We start from the raw sequence: 23,639 nt of genomic DNA, 5'->3' as shown, positions 1-23,639 counted from the left end.
GTTCCCTGTTGGAAGGTCTGCCACTGCAGGAGGGAAAATTGCTGCCTCAGCAAGCTGTTTAGTCTCATTCTCAAGGAGCTTACGCTGTGTCTCCCTGTTTAATATGGGAAACATACGTAGGCTGGCCTGTGATGTCAATTGTTATTGCTGGAGGCCTGCTATTGGAAAAAATCTCATTTGCCTTTGTAAAGCACTATAGTGAAAAGGAGCTTATGTCATAAAGACACTATTGTGGCTGCTGCGGGGCCCACCGTGTGTGCGTGTGTATGTCTTTAAGTGTCACTACTTTTACCCATACATTGTGGATTTCGCGTGTGTTTCCTCACACTTATGCAGGTTTCAATGAACAATGGTTTCTGTGCCTGTTTGTTCATGGTGCACACAAAGGGAGCTAAGCGGCGGCCTTTTGTGCAGGAGATTTATGAAGGAGATCTGCTATTGTAGCTCCCATAAATGATTACATATTTCTTCTGCCTGCCTCTCTTTGACTTTATGTGCTCTTTGTCACTGTGCAACTCCGTGACGTTTGCTGGTGGAGGATAAGGTAAAAGATAGTAACGGTGATCATGGAAGGAGTCACATTGTGCATTAGCCTGAGGGGAACAAAGCATTCGACCAATTTGACATAACGCATTTAAAAAGGATCATGTTGCAAGATACTTGATTGACTTAAACAAATGGAGTCCCACCCATTTCGTACTCATAAACGTTTTGCCACTGCTTGATTAAGCTAATTAAAATCTACAGAGTGCCAACTTTCACCTGTGGAGTTGTTTCTTTAGCCCACAGGGTTGTACCGGCTCATTTTGAGCTGCAAATGTGTGCAAATATTGCTTAAAATGTAATACACACCCTATCAGCTTAATTATTTCAGCTTAAAAGTGATCTCTTGACATTGAGATGAGGCACACAATGTGAGGAGCATCATAAAATGTCACGGACTGAAAAATGCAGTGTAGTGGATATCAGATCAATAACCACCAATAGCCATCTCAGGGATCTTTAGAGTGAAGATGGGTTTCAGCCACGGACACAGCAACAAACAGTAAGCAAAGGAAGAAGTCTTGATCCTTAATAAACGTTTGCATCGTGCTAAAGGTTTCTCTGAAGTGAAAGATGTTCAGTAATTCTTTAGAAAAACACGCTGCAACAAGTGAGAGTGGTGTGTGTTGTGGTGTTCGGGTCTGGCAGATGAGATAAAGTGTATGTTTGATTTCTCTTATGAATACAAATTGTGGCCGTGTGGGGGAGGAGAGGACTGAAGTAAAATAGTTGATATTTATTGCCACCACAGTTTTTTCTATTCCTCTTTTTTTTAACTGTTCCTGACGACCACCTCCTCCATCTCAACAAGCCTCCCCTCACATCCAGCTTCTTGTTGTGCTTTACGGAGCAGCAGATTTGTGCGCTGTCCTCTAAATCATTTCCCTCTCTCGCAGATTGCTCCCTGCTGGAATATTGGCCTGACAGCCGTTTTTTTTCCTCCCTCTGCTTCCCCAGTGGACTCATTTACATTTATGCACGCAGCAATTAATTACAGGCTGGCGCTGGCCTTGTAAATTAGAGGGAGCCGAGGTCGCCCTCATTATTGCCCCTGACAGTTAAAGCCTTGTTTGGGTCGTGACAAGGTTGACTTCGGGCTGGGACAGTTGAAGCTCAGCAGTGGTTGGCTGGTCTTCATACATCTGATATCACTTTGCAGCAAATGAAGAAAATTTACTTTCGTGATGAATATGTTATTTTATACTATCGTTTTTTTTTTTTTTTCATTATTGGATAAAAAAAAAAAGTTTTGCAGCCTCACTGTTCTATATTTAAGAAAGCTCCTTTCTCTTTGCAGTCACAGGTCATCTTACTAGGCCTTGTGTTTTGTCTTTAGCGTAATGTTTTCTGTGTGTTTTGGGGGTCTTTCATCCAAATACTTGTGGAGGGGTTTTTCTATAGAAGCAGGAGTCAGGCAGGGGAATTCTCACGGTATTGGCCTTTTCATGTGAAGACGCTTCAACTTTTTCCGGCTCCTTCACTCACAAGGCCCTTCTTTCTTCTCTGTCACGCAGCGATGTGTTTGTGCATACCTTACCAGCTTGACAAAAGAAGGGAGAGATCCTATTCAATTCTGCCTTTGACATTCACCTCTTGTTTTTACAATCTTTCCAAGGCGCGCTGTTTGCACAGTGGAACAGGCTTTGTCTTGAAGCAGCGGGACAATGGCGAGTGCCATAATGTAATCTCCTAAGGGTAGCAAGCAGAGGGGCGAGGTTGAGATGTATGTGCTGGCGCTTGCCCCTTCCAACCCTCTCCCTCCCTCCTGCCCTTTACTCCAGCAATATTTCATGTTAACAGCAACTTGGGAGAGAATACATGTTGTCACTTAAGCCTCTCTAATGTTCACCTAGGTCTTTTGTGAAGGGAACACAAAGGCTTTTCACTCATGCAAACATCCCCTTCCCTCATTCCACTTATTTAAGGTGTTCTGAGGTGCAGTTTGCCCACCCACATGCATATCTGCAGCCATGTCTTTTCTTATCAACATAACCACAAAACATTTGTACTGAAACATTATCTTTCCCCCACCTATAGCAAGTGTTTCAGCAGCCTGAACCCAACCGCACATTGGATCAAAGTCCTCCGCTTTGTACGTCCAACCAATCAACCACCCTTCGACCTCTGTTCAGTATGGGGTCAGCGTGCCTCAACCTGAAAGTTGGATGGTCAAACAGTGTCTGAAACTTCGACTTCTCACACCTTTCAGACTCAGGGGCCAAGTCCAAAAACTTTTTAAACTTGCTGAAACTGACTATTCCACAAGCTTCACGCAGAGACTGACCAGGTGTGTGTGGAGGTGAGCAGGTAGGCTGGTTTTAACTTTTGTCTCTTTTCATGCATACAGAAGAATGCAACACCATGAATGCCTTTGGGGAAAGATTGTCTGAAAGACGTCTGTGAACATTCTCATTCATCCATGGTTCTTAAGTGCTGTACAAAGGCAACTGGACTTGCTTGACGTTCTAGAAGACGTTTCACCACTCATTAATGAGGCTTGTTCAGTTGTGACTTCTGGAGAGTCCCAGGCATTTATCCTCTTGAGAAAGACTTCACCATCATACCCATTTGAATGATTTATCTTTTCTAGCATTACAAGGCCTGTCTCTGTCTTCACCTTTGAGTGGGGAGCTATAAACACTTCAAATGTGGTCGGAGGAGACGTCGTGCAAACTAATTCATTTCAAACATACCCTAGTCTGTGAGATGTCATGCATTAGAGAATGAAAAACACATTGCAAGTAAATGTAAGAATGTAAGAAGTAGGTTTGATGTCTGAACTCTGGACAAAGCTTGGGACTAAAAGAACCTTTGAAGTCTGAAATCTGACAGTCTTTCAAAGTGTGAAATGCAGTAAAATAATAGCTCAGTGATAATAGGATGATTAGTAGCTTGCTTGCAACCCTCGAGAGAAAACACATAGAAATAACAACAGAAACATTATGAGGACTGTACAACATGGCCAGTGGTCCTCTGAGAGTCACTGTGCGCTATAAGCTCATCATTTATGGGTCAAGTGAACCCCATTCTGGTTTAATTGCCCATATGATTAGTTGGAACCATACTCTGTTTCCTATGGTGCAGACATGGAAGTGGCAGCATAGAGCCTCATGTGGTGCTAAGCTCATTGAGAGAGCTTCTGTCTCATAGAGTTCCATTGTTCTTACTCCAGTGTGTCCTCGTCTGCACAAGTGGCATTGACAGCTGCAACAAGACAACATTTGGGACTGTGCATATTTTGTTGCGTGAATGCGTGCATTCATTGTGCAGGTGCAGGAATCGCTCTTAATATAATACAGTCTATCTCCTTGTCATGCAGCATATCTCTTACCTCTCTTGTTACTATCTGTAATGCTATGACGTCACGACTTTGCGTTTGCCAAAAGCAAGTCTCTGCCTTTTCGTTTTGCTCCTCCAAGTTTCTTTTCCAGACAGGTGCTTTCGCGCCGCTGGGTCAACGGTAGGGTAACATGTGCCATTTTACAGCTGTTGGACAGTGGGCCAAAGAGGTAGCTGTCACTTCCTGCAGTTGTCAGGAGGAGCCTCGAATGGCTTCATAGTCTGGGTCTCCCATGTCAGCTCCCCCTCAGAGGTGGATGAGAAGAGCAATGGTTGGGACTGGGCACGTGAGATGGAAAAATACAGAAAAATAAACATAATGTGCTTTTAAGGGCGAAGGTTTGTCTGCTTGAGCGCTGATTAGTTCTAGTAACTCAATGATGTGCCTCATCCACTCCCAGAGGACCACCTTGCTCTTTACTCTTGACTCCTTTGCTCTGTGAAGTTCCTGTGTATCAATATTACTCACTTTATGGCAAATTTCACAAAAACAAAAAAGTTGTCTTATCCTCAGATGTATTGATGCTGCAGCACACAGAGGGTTAATGTGCACATGTAGGAGCTTGTAAATCTACAAAGGCAGCTACTGAAATCTATATTCATGAACTCTTCTGCCACACCCTCATTGGCTGCAACATGTATCACTCCTGCACCCAGTCAGTTTTATAATTTAACAGCGTTTCATCCTGTTTTATCTACCGTGCACAACACCTTCATTCCACATGTTACAGTTCATGTGCAAATACAGTAGTTTATATAAGTATTTAGAAGTCAGCCCATGCAGAAACACATGGGCTGTTGCACGCAGAATTCAAGCATGTTTGCGTGAATGCGAGTGTATGCCTGCACACGAGGCTGCTGCTGAGTGTGTGTGTGTGTGTGTGTGTGTGTGTGTTTGTGTGTGTGTGTGTGTGTGAGCGTGTGTATGTGTGTGTGTGTTTGTGTGTGTGTGTGTGTGTGTGTGTGTGTTTGCGTGTGTGTTTGCGTGTGTGTGTGTGTGTGTGTGTGTGTGTGTGTGTGTGTGTGTGTGTGTGTGTGAGCGTGTGTGTGTGTGTGTGTGTGTGTGTGTGTGTGTGTGTGTGTGAGCATGTGTGTTTGTGCAGCAGCCTCCTCTGCTGGGCAGCCAGCTGTCTCTCTGATTACCCAGCATCCTCCAGGTGTCAGATCTGCCATCTGCAGATGAGTGGCAGGGCGTGTGGAGCGGAGGAATGAAGGGGAGAGAGGGGGGTGAAAAAAAGCAGAAGAAACAGAATAACTGGTTCTGCAGACATCTGGAACATGTTCAGACGGGTCATCAAGAGCCGCAGAGTGTGAACGGTGCTCAGGGGATTGAAAGGGTGGCTTTAAGAGTCCTTGCCTTTTCGACTTCTGTCTGGCAATTCTGCTTCTTCTACAAAAAAAAAAGTCGAAAGAAGTCGCATCTCACAGAAATGTTAGCAGGGATGTTTCACACAAGTGTGTTTTTTGCAGACTATTTGTTATCGTTATTATTATCACAAGAACTTCTTAGCGCACAAGCCTTTGAGTTGTTCTGGTCAGAATTGCCCTTAATTGTGCCCTGAGAGAAAAAATGCATCTAAGAGAGAATCATTTGGTTGATTATAGACATGAATAAAAGATCATACATGCCCAGTGTTTGCTTTTTTTCTTCATTGTTCTCAATTAGCCTCAAATTGTGGAATCAAAGGCATGTTTCTATTGCGCTCTTTGTACAACTTAGATACTGTGTTAAGGCGCCGCCATGATGCATGGTGTCAGAGAGCTGTTGCTGTGCTGTGTTTGGCTGCCTGTCTGCATGAACACAGCCACTCTCTTGAAGTCTCTCCTTATCCAGTTCAGTTCTTTCTTTAATTAGCAGCCTCCCATGAACAATTAAGACCAGTTCCCATCCTCTCTCAATTTGAGGCCGACTCAGGGCGGTCCCGTCCTGAGCACAGTACCTTCAAAGCGCTCCGTCGGCAGTTTGACCTCTTTGATGTTATTATTTGTTTTCTATGACCCCCTGCCTCAGCAAATGTCTGTTTGTAATGTGTGCATGTGTGCGTGTGAGCTATAATAAGACTGACCCCAGGTCAGCCCTCTGAGTGGTCTGTTTAAGCCCAGGAAAAACCAATGATCCACCTGATGAGAGTGATTCTTTTTCCTGCTCTGATTGGAATCAATTCTCAAAGAAAATATCGGGCATCACTAACTTTATTAAGACAAATTGTGGCCAATTTTTCAACTTCAAAGCTGCGTACAAGAGTCATGCTGTTTGTCGTTTGTTAGACTTTGCGTGGCTGAGTGTGTGCCGGTGTTTGTGCAGTGAAAGTGCTGTGTGAGGAACACACTGATCCTCTGTTGGCTCGGCTGTGGACGTCACACAGGACCTCTGTTCTGTCTTGAACGTCCACTACAGAGGGACCTCAGGTGGGTCAGGAGTGCATTCACTGGGCTCCAAAAATACTTTCCAATTCAAATTTTCATACTTTGTCAAACCTCAGTTTGTTGGCGGGATGTGAAGAATTTCACCAGTATTCATTAAAATGTATCCTGATTCCAATGGCAACACACTCATCGTTAAAGGGTTGGTTCCCCCAAATTACAAATTATCAGAAAAATCTCACTAGCCCACCGGGGCACTGGGCTTTAAGATCTCTGCCTCCACATATCAGTGAATGGAATTTGTGTTTTGGTGCTCACAGCGACAAATTTAAGAATAATCTCTTTCCAGAAACAGCATCCCTGCTTTCTACCAAAACAGGGAAAACCAACTGTAAAATAAAATTCCTCTGACTCTCAACTCATGGTATTGGGTTGAAGGACGAGATCTGAGTACCAGACGTCTTGGCAACCTGGACAAATTAATCAAAACTATCTCTGTGGTTAGATACTACTGGATGTAAGTGGCAAAACAATGCACCTTTAGTTTATGCTGATGTTTACAAACACTCCACAGAAGTTATTATTAAAGAAACATGGCAGTAATACTTTTCTGTTTTCTTCTTTTCCAGGTGACGTTCATGAATTTTAAAGTCATCCACAAGTGAGAAGAGGGTGCTGGAGTTGAAGTCTCTTATTTCTGTAAGTTCCTCTAATTGATTGATGCAAATGATATTCATATCCTCGTGCTGTAACGTTGCCAGCAAGTGCATGCCTTCGTGCCATTGTTCGGCACTTTGGATGACTACCTCCACCAAATGGCAGATAATAATCTTTCACAGAGGACACGTCATTGTTTCCTCAAAACAGAGTGGAGCAGCTCTTTCTGGTGTTTGAACACACCTCGTTTTGCACCAGTGGTTGTGTTAGCAGAGCGGCACGCACAAGTTCAGTGTGTGTGTGTGTGTGTGTGTGTGTGTGTGTGTGTGTGTGTGTGTGTGTGTGTGTGTGTGAGTGAGTGTAAGGAAAACTGTAGCTGACTCTGTGCATGTCCACTGCCTCTCTCTCCTCGGTACATACAGAACGCTTTTGATTTGTTTCACAGCAAATGCAGACCTCCACTCCGGTTAGTATTCAGCCCTGTGCGCCCTCAATAGCTGCTTTCACTTGGGTGAAGAAAGGGGTCTTTTAAAGGCTCTCACAGGCATCACTCCAGGAACCTTTCAACGCCGGGACCTACAGTATGCCTTTTAATGGACTTTCTCTCTGTGAGCAATAAAGATTATATCTGGAGTCAAATAGTGCTGTAGGTAACACTAGCCGAAATTAAGTTGGTGAGGTCGCAGTGGCCGATCTCAATGGTTTCAGCAGAGGCGGGAGACATATGAAAAGTACAGATGGGAGAGGTTGGAGAAAAGAGTGATCTGACCATCTGGCTAATCCCCCTGTTTAAGAATACTTATTAAGGCCCTCTCTAGTGGCCCTTGAGCTGTGTCACTGCTAGGTCAACAAGTGGCCTGTTTGAGTCTCACTGGCAACTCGCTGGTGGATGTTCAGACAAGCTTCGGCGTTTTGTTGTTGGTTATAATCTGCGTCCTGCAGGTTGGTCAGAGATTTGATTTATGGCTCTTGCTTCCCAATCTTGGGGTCAAGACCAAATTTTTCTTGTGAATTATTGATTTTTTTTTGCCTTTTCATGCCTCAAATACAACAATCTGAGGAAGAAGAAGCACTGTGGTTGAACTGGTCACAACCTGCTGATCCATGCGACCTGTGACTTTGAGGGTTCAAAAATAGTGAGAACTATCGATTGAGTGCAAATGACTGGTGTAACATCTGATGGCAGATATTTTGTGGATGCTTTGGAAGATGATATTTTATGACTGCGCAGCAGTAAAGGAATGCAACATCCCACTAATTAATATGGCCCTCAAACCTTTTTTTCTCTGCTTTTGAAGAAAGGAATTGTGTCAGGATTAGGGAAAACTGGACCACTTAGGACCCCTTTTAATTCCACCAAACTGACTTAATGTTATCAACTCATCTGGAAACTTGAAATCACATTATTGTGTCTTTTAACATGCAGTTACTTTACAAATCTGATTACATGGCGGTAAGATGACAAGTGGACCTAACAACATTATGTACACATTCATAGGGTACCAATCTTGTCATGACAGCAACAATTTATAGTTTCTTTGTTGTATGGGACTTAAGAAGGAAGAGGAAGAGATGCTGTGTGTTGGAGGGTTTGCAAAGTTCAAGACCTTGACTTACACTGTGTATCTAATGGCTTTGATCTGGGGACCTGGGGTGTGTCTATGACTAATGTTTTAGATGACCTGACATCACCAGCTCACAAAATCTGTCTTGAAACAGGTTCATCTTGGTTACAGTGTGTTTACCTTTAGAGCGTGGAGAACTAGATCCAGATTTTTATTTGTATACCCAAAATCTGCTGCTAGTGCTCGATTTGGTGAATAAGATCCAAGGTCATTTAACCCTGAATTCACACAATCTCTTACTTTTGCATGTTGTATGCATTTTCATCTGAGATGTATATGTGTACATATGCTGAGACTGCAAACTCATAGTCTTAAATGCAGCTGCGAGTACCAGCTTGAGAAAAGATTCCAGCCACTTAATACAACTTAGATCATTTTGGCCTATTTGCAGTGCTCTGTTGTTACACATGGTTGCTGTAATGGCAGTCATTTGCAAAGAGTTAGAAAAGTGACCAGACAGCAAGCAGTCATTGGGCTCATTTGTGGCAAGGTAATGAGCTAATGAGCTAATGAATTCACTGAGGTTACCTGTTTGGCTTCCCAAGAACAATGTCCTCCTCTGCCTTTCACTTCAGCTTCGTATGTGAACTTCTCTGCGTTACAGTGTAAGACAAATCTGCACTGCTAATGGGCAGCATCTAACAAAATTTGGTGCAGTGTAATGCAGCACAGTGCTCAACCTTATGAGAACAGTTAGCTATTCTGTCCTCTTGCGCTTTGACATTTAGATAATTGATCTGATTTCTCCACACATGTGAAATGTCCACTGAAGTCTTGAGTGGACAGAATCCCTTGCAAGTTTGCAGTGAGGAGCTCCATTTAGCTGCAGGAACAGAGAGCTGAACTTCAGCGATCTGCTATGGCCATGCTTCAAGTCAGCACATTCGTTCATGCGTGCCAGCTCACCAGCACATGTGCGACAAGTACATATGTTTGTGTGTTATGTATTCAGTTGTTTTGCAGATTGTGTCTGTGTCAATTTATTTGTGTTTGTGCTTGCATGCATGTTTGTGTTTTGCACACTCATGCCTCATCAACATCGCGTCTGAGGCCCATCTGGTTTGCTTTGAAGAGACTCGAGGAGCAGCAGCGGCCGGGGCTTTAAGGCAGGGCCGGGCCAGCGGCGGTTCCTCCCCACTTACACATTAATCCACGGTGCAAGGCCCTCTGCCAGTAACAGTATAGACCGACCCTTGTGGCGTTGTCCCAAACCACCCAAGCTCATACCCCACTTTCTCTCTTCTATTGCCCTTGAAATGGGGCCTGCTCTAAATATTATCTCCCCCTGTGCTTTATCCCTCCGTTTATCCCTAAGTCGGCAGAGAGAAGAAAGGAGCCGTGGGGCTGAGTCACTTTTTCCCCTCTCTTCTCCTCTCTCCAAAACCACAGGCAGCGGCAGCGGCTTCCTGGAGATGAGCGCTTTTGTCTGTTGTGTGACCGCTGCGGCTTTAGGCAGATCCTCCTCTGATGAGGTAATGCACAGGCTAGATGAGGAGGCAGAGTGAGAAAGGAGGGAGGTGAAGGAGCAGAGCAGCCCGAGGATGGATCTATACTTTAACCTTTGATTTATCTGGGGGAGGGCTACTCTTCTGGGACGCAAGCTCCTTTTCAGCAACAACCTGCTTCACATGGAGGCCTCTGTGTGTACTCATATCTACTTGGAGGTGGCCACTGTTTGCTGGTCTTCTGCACTGCAGTGTCTGTGGGTGCCTCAACAGCTGAGGGAGGCAAAATCAGTCCTGTATGTAAAGAGGGTCCCAGGTGATCTTGTTTTCCAACCAGTAACCATTTTAATAAGAAGAAATGATATACATTTCAGGGACTCATGGTGTTAGGTGAAGTTTGTGATCTGATGGTGTAGAGTAAAAGCCAGTGTTGGCTGGTGGGAAGACAGGAAGGGGTAGAGTTCCTGTTGTGTTAGTGGAGGTGCCTGGAGACAACAGTCAAATCTCTAAAAACACTCCAGTGGTGTAAATACTACGGCTGGATTTATTCTCAATCAAGAGGTGTCAGCTGACATGTAATGAGAATTAAATGATGGAAAACAATTTTTGAAATGTCAAGTGAGCACAATTTGAGTGCAAGCCCGTTTCGAAAAAAGAGTTGGGATACTGTTTGAAACATGAATAAATTATTTTTGTAAATATCTGCTTATTCTGAACAGGAGCAACTAAAGACTGGGAAAGATGTGGAATGCTCCAAAAACACCTGTTTGTATCGTTCCACAGGTAAACAGGTTGATTGGTAACAGGTGATAGCATCATGATTGGGTATGAAAGGGGCATCCTGGAAAGGCTCAGTCACTCACAAGCGAGGATGGAGAGAGGTTCACCACTTTGTGAACACATGATTGGATGAAGGAGATTCATACATGGACTCAGGAACTGTACTCAGTAATCACAGTTTGTTTGTGAATAATTGCATCCTGTTTTTATTTATGTTTGAACCAGCATGCCAACTTTTTGGGAATCATGTCTTACATATGGGGTTTGTACGGTCTCAGTTGCCCTCAAATGTGTTTTCAGAGTTATTCATAAAGATATACATGCTGTACACACATGGTGAGAGACACAGAGATTGATGTATTGACAAATGTAATAGACCAGATTATCAGAATGATGAAGAGACATCTTGAGGTCGGCATGCCTTCATCTGTTTCCCTGCTCTTCCTAACAAGAGAGTGTTCCCTTCATCTCTCTGCTGTTCTGTTAAAACCAGCTTCTTTCACTCTTTCTGAAGTATTAACCTTATGATGGAAGAAAAAACGGCTGATGGACTTCGGCGCTGGTGCAGATGCTTCAGAACATGACACACACACACACACACACACACACACACACACACACACACACACACACACACACACACACACACACACACCCCAGGCCAGGCGTAGGAGTTGGCTGTGGAGGGGAACTGTAGTACATGAAGAATTGGCAAGACTGAATCTGGAGGACAGCGGGGAAAATGTTGCAGTGAGATGAGAGCAAATGTGTTTCTTGAATTCTTTCTTGCAGGGACGCTGGACTCTGTTAGTGATTAATTTTATTTATTTTCTGTATTTGAAAATGATAATATACAGATAACTGTGTATAATCAGTGTTTTGTGCTTATGCGCTTTGTGTTTTGTTCTGTGCTTTTAAAAAAGTAAAGAACAGAACAAAATATATGAGACCATAATTTGAAAAACTCATTTTGATGCACTTCCAGTATCAAACAGAACTTTCTGACGGACATCACAACTACAGAAACAGCTTCAAGAATTTATCAGTAACTGTTGCAAAATTAAACGGATTTTGCAACAATATTTCAACATTTCTGGCCGTCCAAATCTTGTCTTTAACTGTTGTGAAATGAAGATACTCAGTGTTCAGTCGGATTATTCAGTGTGTTTCCGTCGCTATTGAAGAATTTCTTCATGGATAAAAAAACAAGTGTAAAAAGTTTGATATGAATTGAGGAAAAGTTTCCACTCAGCTTTCACAACTGGCAGTAAAAAAGTTGGACAGAAACCTGATGTGTGCGTACTGTGAGTGTGTGCGTACTGTGAGTGTGTGCGTACTGTGAGTTTGTGCGTACTGTGAGTTTGTGTTCTCACATACAGTCTCTCTGCATGTTTGAGCTCCACTTTTTTTTTTTCTCCGGTGACAACTGTCATCTGCACCGGCCTCCTGTTGAAGAATCCCACCAGTCTCGCTGACATTCAGGATAATTGCTTCCTGTTTTAACTGTCAGGGGTCATGGGGGTCAGAGGTCACGGTCAATCTCAGCTGTTGTGCTCTGGGCTACAAGGGATGCCACCTGGTCCTCAGATCATGGTGATCCAGCACATTATTCTCTCCAAACAACAGTCTGCCTCTTCTTATTTTTGCATTCTTCAACATGCCATTGCTGGAAAAAAGGTTATTTTCAGCTTTTCAGCTGAGTTCCCTCAACAATTTATTAAAAAACAGCGGGTTTTTTAATCCCTTGTTTTTGAATGCAGCGTTGCCTGTGTTAGCAGAAACAAAGCACCAGCTCAGCAGCGCTTCTGCTGCACTGCTAACACCTGTTTCTGAGAGACTTGTGGCAGCTTCCCATTTGTGAACACTATTTTACTGACCCTGAATGCAGCTCACAAGCAAACAACAACAACACCGCATCCTCATAATTACAGCATTCTCATTACAGTGGGGAAAAAAAACAAGCAAACAAAAAAAAACGTACATCTCATTTTAAAGCTGCCGTCAGCCAAAATGAACTGGCCTTAATGGCTGCTGATTACATTCCTACACTGGCCAACCCCCGTCTCCATTCTCAGTGATCTGATCATTTAAGTACATGCTAGCATAATTGAGGTCTCTTCCTTGATTAGATTTGCACCAGCTTTTAACAAAGCCTGCTCGAACTTAATCCAATGAGCCCCATTGTGGGGAGAGCGGAGGGATGACATCGCTCCTGGTTAGCTTCAAAATCAACTGAGCCATCGAGCAATTAGAGGCTGTGTGATAAAGAGGCCGGACAAGGAGAACTAATGACACGCTTGAGCCTCAGAGCTCAAAGTAGACAATTGTGCCATGAATTATCTCTTAACACACTAACTTTTTAGAAATGAGAATTGTGTCCCTGATTTAAGTTTACGGCTTCATACTAATTACCAATAAGGCATGAAGGTAATACTCTTTTTATAGTGAAATAAAGGCAGTGACACATGGTGGCTGCTTGTGGCTGGATTTTAGTGTTTATTTAGTCAGGTTTTAGAAACATGGGCCTGTTCTGACAGGAGGTGTCACATCCAATGAGTTCACATCACTTCTGTGCTAAAGCCCTTCTGCAGTGCTTCTGGAGTTGGTCTGGATAACACTTGTAGCGAGGCGTTCTTTGCCATTCGGTGGACATCACAAACTCAGCAGACCTGACCCACTGGGATGGGAGCGAGCAGCCCAGCAGGGTGTAGCAGCGTCGGCAGTGTCCTCTGGTGACACCTGCCCGTCCGTAATCACAGTTAGAGACTAAACCGCTTTCTGACCTGTGGCTGTGTGTCACACGCTCAATCCCCTAATCTTCTCCTTTGTTCTGTGTCACCGTCAATTAGTCATGTACGGGGAATCGGCCAGAGGAAAGTGTGTGTGAGGATAGTGCCTCTGCTTGAAAACTTTAATTACACTGCTAACTGCTGTGTGCATTCACAGCATGTGTCAAAGACACTGGTTGAGATCTTTTGAGCGTGCATGAACTGAAATTATGAGTTGATGAACAGAAATTTCACTCAGCTTCACCTTTTTTCCAGCTTCTCATATGTGAAAATTTGCTGGTTTTCTCAGTCCTCGGTGATAGTAAATTGAATATTTGCAGGTTTTTAACTGCTAATTTGACAAAAAAAAATTATTTTTTATAATGCTTGATGAAAATGTCACTGTGTAACACAATTTTGATTTAACTTATTAACTAATTCATCATTATCTATGTTTTAAATTCTGTAGAAGGATGTTTTATTGTCAATGCTTCTCTGTAAACTGAGAAAATTCTATGACCAAAAAGCAAAAAAGTTTAAAAAGTCAGCAACTGAAAAATGCTGACAAGATGACAAAATGGTTTAGTGCTCTAAGTGCTTTTCAAAAACACACACAAGAGTCAGATTTTTGCATGTGATGTTTATCTTACCTTACAGGTATGTACATATGTTATTAGACTTGGTCTAATTGATCTCTCCTCCGACCAGATCACCATCTAGATTAAGAACAGGAAAACTTTCGACCGAGCCAAGACTGTCTTTCTCTCTGTCTCTTCTTCCCACCCTTTCGGTGTTAGTAAACCCTCCTCTATTCTTAACAATAGGATTTCACACAAGCTATAAATAGGTCCAAACAAGTCGGAACTCACCTGTTCAAGCTGTAACTAATCCAGAACTATTTCTATAGTTCCCCTCGAGGCTCAGTGATCTGGCCCATAAGGTGCCAGGGGATGAGCTGGCATGTTGGTGTGTAGGAAAGACAGACATAAAGAGAGAAGGAGAAGAAGAAACAAATGATTTTGGATGCAGGCCCAGTTAGTGAAGGGCTGTTCTGGAAATCAAAAGATGTTGATTGCAGTTTCAGAATGTTTTTGTGGTGCCTTTCTGATGTTAATGATCTTTATTGAACTCAATCATTCACATTTGGCAGAACAGGAATAGCAGGTCAGAAAATGGGGTATTCGTACACTAACCCTTTATACCACACTAAGACAGCATTACTTTTTGACATGAAGGAGTATGTACACCATCTTATCTGGGTCCTGTGTTTATAGGCGATTGTTGATAGTAGCTGATATGTGCTGCGATAAATGCACTTTGATTTACAGGAGAAACAAAACCTTATTATGTGAGCCAGGGACACTTAAGACTGGAGTAACTGTGATATGAACACAGGCCAAATTTATGTGTGTGTGTTGAAGGGGGCAAGCAGCTCCAGAGTATGTTTGTTAAAGCCTTTGGATGAGGCTCCAAAATGCTTGGCTCCTGTTCAAATGCTGGATCACTTGCTGATAAGGGAGACAGATTTTTGATGCTGCTGCCAATTTGTCGTTGCTGAACGAATGCCTTTAGATATGCAGTCAAAAGTACTGTGTACAGGCATTGCTGAGGAAAAAAATATACAGATGTAAATGATTTATCATCTGGATGCTATTAATTTAACCTATGGTGTCTTACTCAATAATTAATGTCTATTGGCATATGACCCCATATGCCATACAGTAAACAGGATGTCTCATAACTATGTATGAGATCTTGTAGTTAGCTAATATATAGCTGAAAGGCCTAGAGACAAGGCCCTGGGTCTTAATAAATCAGCCATATCTAATGAACCCCCTAATTGTGATTTGCAGCCTGCAAGTCCAGTGCTGTGATGGAGAGAGAAACAGCTCGAAAGGGAGAGCGATGGAGGGAGAAAGAGGGAGAGTCAGAGTCCAGTGGAGGCAACATAGACACGCAGCTTTATTAAAAATGCTGCTCCCTTCCAGCAACTGTGAAAGTCTTGCGTGAGTCTCCTGAGAGATTTGTTGAGATGTGGCACTTGCGATAAAAATCCGAACAGCTGGACGAGGAACCGGTACCCTCGCAGTCCAAGAGAAAGAAAGAGACAGGATATTTTTACATTTGCTGAGTCGTAATCCACCAGTTCCAGTTTCTTTTTTTAAATTAGCTACTTATTGCTTGTGGTGATGGAGCTTTGTCAGCGGAGGCCGCGCTGTGACGCACGCTTCTTTGGATTTTTTTGTTGTTTCAGTTTGTTTGTGGTGTTCTGTTTTTGTCGCTGTCGCTATACAGTTCTTCTCCTATTTATTCCAAGCTAACTGAAAACATACGGCGCACGTCCTGCACGCCAGAACGTTTTTCTCATTAGAGACCGATCAACATTGGCCTTTCAAAACAACACATGTAAAAGCTTTTATGAACCGTCCGTGCAATAGAATCACTACTGTTTTAAATGCTACTGTATTGTTTACATTGATGAAACTGAGCTGCAAAATGGAAATTTGTTGATGTGAAAGCTTTACTACCTGATGCTTGACCGTCCGTAATGTTGGACTGAACAACCCCTCCTGAGTCCTAAATATTTGCCCTGATTCAAGGGCTTAAGTCCATGTGAATAACAGCTGCTGTGATTGGCTAGATTAACGCCCTGCAAGGTTTAAAGTGAGGCCTTGTGCAGCGTGAACAATGTGCATTCGCTGTGAGCTGGTGAAGGACAATGGATACCTTGTGCAGTGCAGAGAGGCTCTGTCCTGCATCACACACTCACACCTCTCTCCACTCGAGAATGTATGCATGTGTACATGTGTTTTTACATACTGCCGCTTATGTTCATATTCCAGAGAAGGTTAGAGCGTGACTTATTTACTTTCCTCAGTTTTTTCTCAGTCTAAAGCGGCCACAGAACGGCCTCTTCAACATTTGCTGCCCAGCATGTGTTTATTGTATATAGGCTGCTCGTCCCGGTGTCAGATATATCTTATCGACTCACACATAACTGTTTCAAATCACCCAGCCTGTTTCCCATAATACACACATACAGCCAAACACACTCATGTACACTGTGTAACGAGCGGCTTCAGCCCAAGCAGGGGACACACCGTGGAAAGGATTAGTCTGGATTGTGACAGCTCGACATGCCGGGGGACACTGACATGCCTCTGAGCACCAAACAAGACAACTGCTCCAGGAGAGGTTTTCATGGTGTTTCAAGTTTTCATGGTGCTCCTCTGCTGATTCAGCATTACCTCCCTCATGTATCCTCCACCTGCTTTCAAGTCTTCATATGTAGATTAAAAAAAAACAAAAAACTATTGTGCAATTTAAAGTAATCTTTTAAAACTTTTATTAGGTAAGGTAGACAATAAATTAAACTTAAATTGCATTACAGTATACATCACCATGACCACATTGAGACCTGACAGCATAGAGGAGATAAGAGACAGAGGAGTTTTTTTTGTCCTTTGTTGTTTAGATGCTGTAGATTGCAATAGAGACCTGATTTGTTAGGTTTTTAATTGGTCATTTAATTGGTCCTTTTTCTCTGTGGCAGCCATCAGTTCATTTCTTCTTATGGTCTGTTCTTGGGTTATTTGTCTTAAAAAAAAAAAGAAAAACGTTAAACATACTCCTATGCAGCACTCATTTAGCAAAGGAGGACGGAATGAAGTTGAATTAGTCAAAGAGGTGGAAATAGAAGTTCATCTGCTTCTGGAGCCAAATCTGAAACAAATGTGCAAATATTGCCCCGAGGGACAACAACACTTGTTACATATGTCATAAGCATAATGAACTGGAACGTATATGTCATAAAATCTGGACAAGATAAAAAAATGGCATTAAACATTTAATTTCTGAGATTATAAAGCATGCAGACATCATTTTATGCTATTAGTTGTACTTAAGGATTCAGGGTGAGTGTTGCCCTTACTCTGAACCATCTGGACCATCTGTGTCACATGAACGTCTGAGATGTCAGAAAAATGTAATTACGTTCCTGCACATCTCCGCTTGCTCATTGTCTTCATAAGTGATGGAGTTATACACTTCCAGAAAGAGTAGAAATTAAATCATGTGTTCTGAGCACAGATGACTTGTTAGAACCATCTGTACACATCACACATTCAGGCCAGTCAATAATTGAATGAAAATATGTTGTTTTCGACCATCTGAAAGTAGCATGCCTCTGAATAATGCAGCCATTTCATGCTAACAAAGCAGAGGAAATCCTCAAAGCTCTTTCTCAGATAGGGAACAAAGCTTATTGTCAGAGGATAGAGAGGCAACTGGGATTACAATGAGGGCATCCAGTGAAACGACTTGTCAGTCCTAATCTGGGATTAGCGGGCTTTCACGCCTCCTGGGCGCTCTAAAAGCCACCTGTTTGGATGCTCCTGCAGATGATGTTACACTCTAGAGCTCCTTGTTTGATTCTAATTCTTTTGTTTACTTCAAAGTTTTAGATGAAGGGATACAACATAACATTCAAATCATCTAAATGCAGTTGATAAATAGATGATAACCTAATCAACACGTAACTGTTCCTCACTGTTGAGTTTTAGAGGGATTTTGCCCCTCTGTGTCATAGTGTCCTCTCAGCTCACTGAATTATATAAATGTGCACAGCAGATGGACAAACGCAGTAAATTACACTGAAAAACAGCAAACATGGATGTCTTATAGTTGTTCTTAGCTACAGTGAAACCCTTGTGTCCTGTAATGACTTATTGAAGCTCACTTTTTTCCTGCCACTAGCCTCAGGGCTAATGCAATCACTCTGAAAAATGTGTGAGGGCAGCTGTCGTATTGCCACAGGCTGCTGTCATGACTTTCTACTGTTCATGTCACTCTGAAATAGACTTCACTGCAAAATGATACATTTGATGTTTAACCCTTTGGGAAATTAACCCGCTTTGATCACTTAATCTTCTTAATTTATTTGACTTAAAGTGCAGTAAACATGTTAAGTGTTATACAGTTGCATGCTGAGTTAGATCTTTTCATATAAATGAAACAGTTAATGTTTTGGAAAACAGGCTCTTCACAATTTCATCTCCTGTATATTCTTAAGATAATAGGATTCCCCCTTGTTTAAACTTCTGTCAACTATATAGACAGGTCAAAGCACAACAAGTCTTAAAACTTGTGCACCCAGCTTATTTGCACATCCCAGTGGCATTATGTTCATCCAAGAGAGGTCAAAAGTCACCGGTGGGATAATAAGGATCGTGGCTTGAAGTGAGAGGACATGTGGTGGTTCCACTGCTGCATTAGCTCCTGCTGGTAAACATCGTATTACCTCCTGTAAGGTGTTTGTCAAATGGCAAGCGGTAAAAGCTGTAAGGTGATATGGATCAGAGGTGAAAAGAGGTGAGGAGAAAGAGAGATAATGAGGGAATGATAGCAGAGTGTCAGTGTAGAGACTTAAATGAAGACAGAGGATGCATTAAAATTGAGAGTGACTGTTAACGGGGATGTAGATCAGTGTTGGTGAAATGAAAGCTTCCTTCTCTGCTTTAGATGTCTTATCTATGAAATATTGTATTGTCTAATGCATTTATTTGTTTATAATGGCTCCTCATCCTCAAAGGTCATATTTTTAATACCTCTGTTGTTCAGACCCTCCTTAAAAAACCTTTCTGAGCTCAGAACAGCTACTTGTGGAGTTCCTCAGGGTTCTAATCTTGGTCCACTTCTGTTCTCAACCTACAAGCATGCAAGACAGACGTATCTGTCCGTCATTCTGCTGTATCAGATCTCTCCTTTAACTTCAGATGATTTAACTTTCTGATGTATACTGCTGATGTCTTTGGTCTTTGGGCCGCAACCAAATACAGAACGTGTTCGCCAGGCTATACGTAGTCTTATTGCATGACTGGAGAATAGTTTTTAATAGCCAAAAGCAAGTTCAACTCTCTTTAGATTATTTTAGTCTTCTGTAACTGCCAGTACACAAAAATGCCCTGTTCTACGTTAATTGTTTGTTTCTATTAAGAACTCTATTTAATCTGCTGTTTTATGGGCAGAATTTGTCTGTTTATATGATGGCATAGCTACCGGGACAATGTGGTCTACTTTAAGGACTAACAGACAAAATATTCACACTGACCAGGTCTTCTAACTACTGTAGGCAGGAGGCAGCAGACAAACACTCCTTTTGAGCTACTGAGTGTTGACTTTGGTCTTCAATGGTTTCTTCAATGGTTTACTCTGTATCGTTGCCATGAAGTAGATAAATGTATATGTGTACTGTATTTGTGTTAGCATGGGGTGTGTTCGCATGCCAGGAAAAATAACAAGCACAAGGGAGGGTGTTGGTCAATAAGGCCACTTCTGGATTTTTTGGGGTCTGTGGTTTTGGTCCGGGTCCCTGAACACAGAGACCCGGCATAGCGGTGTGTGTTTACACCCACCGTACAAGGATGCATTCATCATTTTCTTAGTGTTTCATCATTGGCTTTGATTAAGACTTTCCATCAGCGGAGCTAATGGAGGCATCAAACCCAGTGTTTGCTACAGGTGTCCATCTGATGAGAGACACAATCCTTAAATTATAATGTTTGTTTGGACTGAAATACTCCATAGACACTGGATAAAGTGAATTTCTCTCCACATTGTCCTCCAAGCAACTACCCACGTTAGAGGAGAACCCACTGAACACTATTATTGATGCTTTTTAACTACCTTAAAAACTTTGCTTGTAACATATCAATGACTATTTTTGCAGTAAAATCTAAATTTACTTCATCTGACATGTCTTCATGTCAGTTTGGTATTTCATTTAAAGGGTTAGGGTTAGGGTTCTGAGCTAACATTAATTATCAGTACACCTGATAGGCCAGCCAATAACCAACCAGCTATCCACTGCTCGTCAGTGCCATCTTCCTGTGTGATCTTGTGCAGTGTGGCTGTACCACTGACCTACTGACTAACATGTTTGCACTCTGAAACTCCCAGGCGCCACTTGTCAATCAAACACTGTGGGCGGGACTTTAATGGCTTCTTTTCTTTGTCTCATCAGTGATGGTGACCATCAGCTATGGGCAAAATGGATTGAAACTGCTATACATTTAATATATTGACTTTTTTTGAAATTGGAAACTGTTTGTAGATAAAATAACCAAATGGTCTGTTCATGGCTAAATTCACGGTAAATCCAATCCAATGGCAATGATTCAGATTCTCCCTGATTGGAAACAATTTGATGACTGTTTTACTATAAACACTGCAGTAAAAGCACTAACCTTACTGTGGACAAATCTCTGGATGTCAGTGGTCATAGAAATGCCCCATTAGCTCTGTTTATCCCAAGCAAACCAATGATGGAAATGTAACTCTAGAGGATACAAAGACGATCATTCATGAAACACGAAGCATGTTGTTGCTGTCTGGTGAAAATTTTGTGTCATCTGGCCAGCCTGAGGAACGCATATTTGTTGTTTTTGTCGTCGTTTTAAGAATTTTTTAATTTCTTCTAATTACAGAGGTTAATTATATTTGGTGTAAATAAAAAAATGCAAATATTAAAGGTTTTCACATGACCACTGCTGTATATTCTTACTGTTTTAGAATGAAATCACTCAGTTCAATAAGAGTTAATTCAGTTTTACTGTGAATTCTGCTCCTGTCCATCCACTCCGAGCGCTTTGTGGTTGTAAATACTTTCTAACAAGGTAAATACATCCAGCTTCCAGTGTAACATTCAGTGTAACATGCTGATGGTCACACAATGACTTCTGTTTACCTGAGAATCGTGAAAGGATTTGGTTGTGACACCTGATTGATGCTGCTTGATGCTGCTCTGACCATCGCGCACAGCATCCGCCCTCCGTCCACCTCCCTTCATTGTTTCATGTGAGTCAAGAAAAGGTCAGAGAATACCTGCAGTTGTTTGCGATAAGCACCTAGAGCTTTAAAAAAGAGCTGCTACTCCTTGGCTTTAGCCACAGAGCTGCTTGTTACGGTGAAATCCATGTTAATAAGTTGGAATTTCAGGAAACAAAACTGCTTTTCTTGCTGTTACAACAGTGACGAAATGGGCTGCTTTGGGGTAGTAACTGGCATTGCTGTTGAACATTTCTATTTTGGGTGAAAGAGCCGGGCCGAGGGAATCTCTGGGAGAAAACAGGGCAGCGTGTGTGTTCACATTCCACATGTCTGACCAATGACAGTGCCCTCTGTTTGCAGCACTCTGCGATGATCTAATGAGAGCCCTGACAGACCCGAGATTTAGGAGCTGGGAGAGCTGTTCTCATACAAGACCAATGCTCTTCAAGATTTATTTATTTATTTATTTATTTATTCATTCATTCATTCATTCATTCATTCATTCATTCATTCATTCATTCATTCAAGGAAAGTAACCAAGCACACATATTCTTTTTAGCAATGCCCTGCCACTCATTCACACCTGGGAGTTGCCTGATACAACAACAGAATTTCACTGATGGCACCAAACATCTTCAGGTTTAGGTTTAAAAGCAGTAGGATTGAGGAGGCAGGGGGTCTCATGATAGATCAAGTTGCATTATGGAAGTTTAGCATCCAGCATTTTTTTTAGCACAACCCATTCAAAAGACAGAAATTCAGGACGTCTCAGTCTATGGCACTTCATTTTGGCTCTTCTTTTGTCTCTTTTGAGTTCCCTTAAATGCAACAGTGTTTGCTCACACAGTTTTCTTGTGTCACCAGATCTTTGGTGAGTTAGATGTTCTTGGTACAGATCCAAAAATAATAGCCAAGTAACAATAAACCAGAAATTAAGTGTCTTGCTCAAGGGCACAGAATGGCAGTTGTTGATGGATGCTAGGATACCACCAGTAATGCCATCTTTCCAGTCATTTAGCTTGAGTTGCTATAGAATCTGGTTGCTAATACAGACCCTTTTGTTTTGCCGTTTCAACCTGTTTCCCTTTGCTTTTCTTTCCTTGTATTTTCTTGTTGGGGCTGTTCACAGACAAACAAATGCTCACTTTTCTTCCTCCCCGTGTTTTTTCTTCCTCTGTCTTTCAGTGTCTCTCTTTCTCTTTGGTATTTCCCACTTCCTCGGTTCTATCCTGCTGGGACGACTGGAGATTTTACACCCAATTGGTCGAGTCGAAGGCCTTTGTTGGAGCCCTTCTCTCGTTCAACAAGTGGCAGAAGGGACCTGGGTTGTGAATGGCGCTTTGTGTACTGTTTTTCTAAGAGGGGGCCCTCGCTCTCCCGCTCTCATCTGTCACAGGTCCCTCTCCGTCCACGCTTCACAATGCCTGATTGTTTCTGCCAAGTCGCCAGGTTCCAGGCCAGATCTGAACAACACTTTACTGCCAAATTCCGACCCCGGTTTTCATTTTTCTTCCGCTCACAAAGGGATTCTAAGTTACTGTCCACGTTTTAGAAGGGGACTTAACTAGCTGCCCACCAGCAACACTTTGTTTGTCGAATGCGCCTCTGAGCAGCTGTAAGAGTTCCCAGAGGCAGCAAAGGAGGGAAGGGAACTGAAACCAAAATGCTTGAAGAGAACAGTAAGTAACATTACTGGGAACATCTTCATTCTGATTATTAATTACAGTAAGTACACATCATATGCTAGTCTTAGTCACCTGAGATGTTAACCCTACCTGTGGGATGATTTTTCTCACCTGACTTTACGCACATAAAACTCTAAAAAATGTATGAAAAATTAAAACTCTTCAATCAACAGTGCATGCTTTGTTTAGTTTTCAAGCAAGCAATCTCACCAGTATCACCTTCCAAGACATATCCTAGACAGAGAACCACTTTCAGAAAAAAAGGTAATGTTTTTCTAAATGTCTGACAATATGCAAAGGCTTTCAGAGAGCCTCGAGGTGATATGAAAAATAAATTTGTTTTTCAGCTATCAGTGTACTGTTATCGTCATATTACTGTTTCCTGAGAGGGACCCCGCATCGCCCAGCTCATTCTTTTGTTGGTCTCATTGGGAGAAGGTTGCTCCTTCAGCTGTAATCACTCAATTTCTTCCTGCGTCTCAGTGGGGAAGAACCTGATATTGCCAGGTGAAGTCAGAAGAAACAACAACAAAAATGTTATTATTATTTTTTTAAATTAAGGAAAATACATGCTTATTTGCTTATAACGCCCTTGCATCTGTTTAT

General features: G+C 42.3%; 1 protein-coding gene across 1 annotated transcript in view; it reads left to right on the top strand.

Annotated features, from left to right (window-relative positions):
* LOC139337884 (transcription factor SOX-6-like) overlaps window positions 1–23,639 on the top strand; it is a 104,343-nt gene that overhangs the window by 9,782 nt on the left and 70,922 nt on the right. The window contains exon 2 of the mRNA XM_070972711.1: window positions 6,876–6,945. The gene's annotated coding sequence lies outside the window, so the exon portion shown is untranslated. The remainder of the gene's footprint in view (window positions 1–6,875; window positions 6,946–23,639) is intronic.

The sequence above is a fragment of the Chaetodon trifascialis genome, chromosome 10 (assembly GCF_039877785.1).
Source record: "Chaetodon trifascialis isolate fChaTrf1 chromosome 10, fChaTrf1.hap1, whole genome shotgun sequence".
Taxonomy (NCBI): domain Eukaryota; kingdom Metazoa; phylum Chordata; class Actinopteri; order Chaetodontiformes; family Chaetodontidae; genus Chaetodon; species Chaetodon trifascialis.
The sequence above is the reverse complement of the archived record's forward strand: the minus strand, read 5'-3'. Positions and strand labels throughout refer to the sequence as shown.